The sequence below is a fragment of the Oryx dammah genome, unplaced genomic scaffold (assembly GCF_014754425.2).
Source record: "Oryx dammah isolate SB20612 unplaced genomic scaffold, SCBI_Odam_1.1 HiC_scaffold_16, whole genome shotgun sequence".
Taxonomy (NCBI): Eukaryota; Metazoa; Chordata; class Mammalia; order Artiodactyla; family Bovidae; genus Oryx; species Oryx dammah.
Window position 1 is genome coordinate 15,160,971 of NW_024070200.1, and position 6,000 is coordinate 15,166,970.

Here is a 6,000-nt window from a genome sequence, read left to right on the forward strand (position 1 = left end):
CTCATTACATTCATTTACAATAAACTTTGGCTATCGGTACCCTCAAGCATCTGAGGAACACTGAGCCCAGAAATAAGGAAAATAAAAAATGAAAGTGTCTTTATTTGAAAAAATATTCCAAATCCATTTGTACAATAAGCACAGACAACCAAAACCATGACACGGTACTGATTAGTCCATTGTCTGGACAGAAGGTGAGGAGAGCTCTGTAAGATAGTGATGTTAGGAAAAGGCAGACTTTCCTATGTGAAGCCTGAGAGTCAGAGAAAAAGTGACAGGTGACAGAAGAAAAGCAGCAAGGACAGAAAAGAGAGGGAGAGATCAGGTGCAAAGGTGATGATAACAATGACAGTGTCAGGGGTTTCGTATCGTATACTCCAACAGTCTTATAAAAAGCCCAGAAATGATATCAGAGGTTAAAATAGATTTTCTGTGTGTGTGAATTTGCTTACATCCACCTACATTTTATAGTTCCAGTCCTTAAGATAGAATCCAGAAAAATAGCATTTTCTTAGAATAATAGACAATGCTGGATAATGCAGGATAATGAAGATTTTCATGTAGGAAGTGAACAGGAGTTATGATTTAAAGCAGCCCAGTTTTTAACACTTTGCTATGTATCGTCTTCTTTGTGACCCCATGGACTGTAGCCCGTCAGGCCCCTCTGTCCATGGAATTCTCCAGGCAAGAATACTGTACTGGGTTGCCATGCCCTTCTCCATTGCTATGTGTAGGTAAGTCCTAAATAAATATTTTCTTGACTGAATTATGAATTGCTGTGATTCCTAAGGAATGTCTGTATTCAGATCCTATTTAGTTGAGTGTATTTCTAGATCAGTGGTTCTCAGCCGAGATAGTTTGGCCTGGCTCTAGGAAAAATGATAGATTGTCTTGTATGTTTGGGCTGCTATAACAAAAACACCGTACACTGGGTGGCTTAAACAAGAAACATTTCATGTCTCACAGTTCTGGAGGTTGAGAATTCTGAGATCAAGATGCCAGCAGATTCAGGGTCTGGTGGGGGCCCACTCCCTGGTTTATAGATGATCAACTTTTCACTGTGTCCTTATAGTGGAAGGGGTGAGGGAGTTCTCTGGGGTCTCTTTATAAGGACACTAATCCCATTCATGAGAAATTAACTAAATAATCCCTAATCACTTCCCAAGGCCCAGCCATTACATTGGTGTTAGGATTTCAACATATGTGTTTTGGGAGAGACACACACATTTAGTCCATGACAGAAGGAAAATTTCTTTTTAGTATATCTAGCCTTTCTGGTGCTTCCTGTCACAAAACTCAAAGTTTTTCAACACTGTCATTAAAACCCGTCTACTGGAGGGATTTTCAACCACCACTGTATTTCAGAGTCACTCCTAAGTGGGACTGTACACCGGCAGCAATATTTTCAGCAAAAGTTAATTAATCAGTAGGATTAATTTGTGAAACAGGCTCAGGTTTTTCCCCTCCTTCATCATCTGGTTGTAAGAAGGCCACACAAAGCCACAGGAATGAGTTGAGAGGTTGGAATAACTGCAACAGAGCTTTGTTGTTTTCAGTCTATGTCATGTCTGACTCCTTGCAACCCCATGGACTGCAGCACACCAGGATTCCCTGTTCTTCACTATCTCCTGGAGTTTGCTCAAGCTTGTGTCCATTGAATCCTTCCTGCCATCCAACCATCTCATCCTCTTTTTGTCCCCTTCTCCTCCTGCCTTCAGTCTTTCCCAGCATCAGGGTCTTTTCCGATGAGTTGGTTCTTCACATCAAGTGGCCAAAGTATTGGAGCTTCAGCTTCAGCATCAGCCCTTCCAATGTATATTCAGGGTTGATTTCCTTTAGGATTGACTGGTTTGATCTCCTTGCTATCCAAGGGACTCTCAAGAGTCTCCAGCAGCACAGTTCAAAAGCATCTCAACCTTCTTGATGGTCCAACTCTGACATCCCATACATGACTACTGGAAAACCCACAGCTTTAACTACATGGACCTTTGTTGGCAAAGTGATAGCTCTGCTTTTTAATGCAACAGGGCCAAGTAATGTGAAGGTCAGAGCCACTTGTCTGTAATTGTTCCTTCTGGGCCTGCTCTGGTCTGACTCTGAAAGTAGCCTGTGCATCGTGTGATGAGTTGCTGCAGTATCATGTAGACCTTATCACTTGGTGGCTGACAATACCCAGCTCATTATTAGCATCTCCAATGCATAGTGTCTTGATGTCCCCTAGCCATGAACTCAGTCTCCACTCAGTTTCAGTTTAGTCGCTCAGTCATGTCTGACTCTTTGCGACCCCATGGACTGCAGCACGCCAGGCCTCCCTGTCCATAACCAACTCCCGGAGTTCACTCAGACTCACGTCCATTGAGTTAGTTAGAACTCAGTTTATGTTGGTAATTGCCATTTTAATTGAGTACAGTTTTCTGTTTTAGACAGCATAGCCTTGTTCCAGAACTGTAGGAACCTGCACAGTCTTTATCCTTTTAGAGCTGGCCAGAGAATCCACAGGGCTTCCTAACAGATCATGGGTACTTCTTATACCTTCAGATTTGCAGGGTCATGTATTCAGAGGTTGAGGGATGCTTATATAATAATTTGAATCTGCTGCAGAGTTATCTGTTGCTTTGGGTAAACACAAAGCTCAGTCTCCTTCGTTACTCAATAAATAATTTAGAATAATTTTGCTAAGTGTGGTATGCAGTCTCTAAAATCCAAAGGGATACATAAGTGCTGTGCCTCTTTCTTAGTGATAGAAAAGCAAGATGCAGTAACTTATCCTTTACTTAAAAAAATGTATCCTTTTACTTTTTTTGGGTTACTTATCTTTTACTATTTTATATACCTTTTATATATTTGTTCAAGGCTCTTCCTTTTGCCTCTATAAATGTATAATGAGTCAGTCTTAGTAAATGTGATGTAATAGCATGCCAAAGATAACTGCTACCTACTTATTCCTAAAAATGAGCTTTGTTACCTCTGGCAGGTATGTGATCCAGTTCTAGAGTCTGGATCCAATTCTAGATTCTTGGATAGAATCCAGTTCTATCCAAGATAGATACCCTCTATCTTGGTTGGATTCTATTAGAAGCAGATGGCAAAACAAAAATTCATGTGCAAGCGATTATTCGGAAGGTGTAGGATATACTGGTAAAGGATGGGGGGAACTGAGGCAGAAAAAATGCAGACGTGTGCATAAGCAAGCCAATTATCACTGTAATTGGAATGAACCACACTGGAGAAACTCTGGAGCAATGTGTGTGTGTGTGTGCTAAGTTGTGTCCAAAACTTTGCAACTCTGTGGACTGTAGCCTGCCAGTCCTCTCTGTCCATGGAATTTTCCAGGTAAAAATACTGGAGTGGCTTGCCATACCCTCTTCCAGGGGAATCTTCCTGACCCAGGGATCAAACTTCTGTCTTCTGCATCTCCTGCAAAGGCAGGTGGGTTCTTTACCACTACGCCATCTAGGAAGCCCCCAGGAGCAGTGTAGGCACAGACTTCAGGATTCTCCCACTGGAGGAGGTACACCAGTTTCCTTCAGTCATTGGGTGAGAGTTTCTTGGGCTTTAGGATCATTAATTCTCCAACACTCCAGTCTGTCACATGGGTGGGTAAAGTGAACTTCAAAATCCAGAGAAGATTGTCAGGTCTTCAGCTGGAAATCTAGTTAATTGTGCTTAAATAGGAAGGAGAAAAGAATATAGTTCAGTTCAGTTCAGTTCAGTTGCTCAGTCATGTCCGACTCTATGCGACCCCGTGAACTGCAGCATGCCAGGCCTCCCTGTCCATCACCATCTCCCGGAGTTCACTCAGACTCACGTCCATGGAGCCCGTGATGCCATCCAGCCATCTCATCCTCTGTCATCCCCTTCTCCTCCTGCCCCCAATCCCTCCCAGCATCAGAGTCTTTTCCAATGAGTCAACTCTTCGCATGAGGTGGCCAAAGTATTGGAGTTTCAGCTTCAGCATCAGTTCTTCCAATGAACACCCAGGACTGCTCTCCTTGAGAATGGACTGGTTGGATCTCCTTGCAGGCCAAGGGACTCTTAAGAGTCTTCTCCAACACCACACTTCAAAAGCATCAATTATTGGGAGCTCAGCTTTCTTCACAGTCTAACTCTCATATCCATACATGACCACTGGAAAAACCATAGCCTCGACTAGATGGATCTTTGTTGGCAAAGTAATGTCTCTGCTTTTGAATATGCTATCTAGGTTGGTCATAACTTTCCTTCCAAGGAGTAAGCATCTTTTAATTTCATGGCTGCAGTCACCATCTGCAGTGATTTTGGAGCCCCCCAAAATAAAGTCTGACACTGTTTCCACTGTTTCCCCATCTATTTCCCATGAAGTGATGGGACCAGATGCCATGATCTTAGTTTTCTGAATGTTGAGATTTAAGCCAACTTTTTCACTCTCCTCTTTCACTTTCATCAAGAGGCTTTTTAGTTCCTCTTCACTTTCTGCCATAAGGATATAGGCAGGGCACAAATAATGTCTGTCACAATGTCCAATTATAACTACAGCAAAAAGCTTTGGAACCTAGAAATTAAAGTTTGGAATGTGAAATATGATATCATATTCCCCAAATCACATCATTCTATTAGGTAAGATTAAATCAGTAGAGCATTATCTATTTCTTAGCTGATGTAAAAATTATCAACAATATTATGGAATCTTTCATAAGCTATCAGGCAACTGTGGTTTCCTTTGATTATTGAAATAGACAAGGAACATTCAGCTCTTGCTGTAGTGAGTGATCTGATCAAAGAACTATGCAATGTAAATGGTTATTCAGTTCAGTTCAGTTCAGTCGCTCAGTCATGTCCGACTCTTCGCAACCCCATGAATCGCAGCACGCCAGACCTCCCTGTTCATCACCATCTCCCAGAGTTCGCTCAGACTCATGTCCATCGAGTCCGTGATGCCATCCAGCCATCTCATCCTCTGTCGTCCCTTTCTCCTCCTGCCTCCAATCCCTCCCAGCATCAGAGTCTTTTCCAATGAGTCAACTTGAAGGGATATTATTGTAATAGCATGGTGGTTAAATGAATAGCCAAGATGGATTAAATTACTGTGATCATACAGAAATTTGATTTTTGCACTATTTCCGCTCAAAAATTCAAGAAAAGTTTGTGTCAAGTCTATAAAACTTTGTATAGATTAAGCCATTTTTTCTTATAGTAGTTAATTTCATTTTAAAAATTCTAGTTTTCTTCAATTGATCTCCCACAATTGTCTGTTTAAATTTAGCTTTATGATACATTAATATAAACTGATAAAATTACCTAAATATTTCTAAATGTTATAATGTTCTGATAAATATCTTTATATTCTAATTCCTGAATTTCTAGGAATTTTTTGAGGATCAGAATTAATATTCTCTTCTAAGAAGTCATTGTAAAAACTATTTAGAATGAATTCAGAGAGAATTTTTGGCATAAAGTCTCTATTCTTCCTCAAATGGTTTTATAAAGTATCATCATTTTTCTGAATAATAAATATAAAAGTATTGTATCACTTCTATTTTAGGAGAGAAAGAAAATTGTCAATAGTTTCAGTTTGAAACTCTTTAGAAACCTTTTAACAATTCATGTGTGATAAAGAGCTTTTAAACAAAAGGATAAGACAGTTTAAAACAAATTCAAATTTGCAGAACAGGGTGAGCAAGCCTTTTGACTCACTCACTATTTGAATATTCAAGTATCATTTGCTAAAACATGTTCAGTTCAGTTCAGTCGCTCAGTCGTGTCTGACTCTTTGCGACCCCATGAACCACAGCACACCAGGCCTCCCTGTCCATCACCAACTCCCAGAGTCTACCCAAACTCATGTCCATCGAATTGGTGATGCCATCCAGCCATCTCATCCTCTGTTGTCCCCTTCTCCTCCTGCTCCTAATCCCTCCCAGCATCAGGGTATTTTCCAATGAGTCAACTCTTCACATGAGGTGGCCAAAGTATTGGAGTTTCAGCTTCAGCATCAGTTCTTCCAATGAACACCCAGGACTG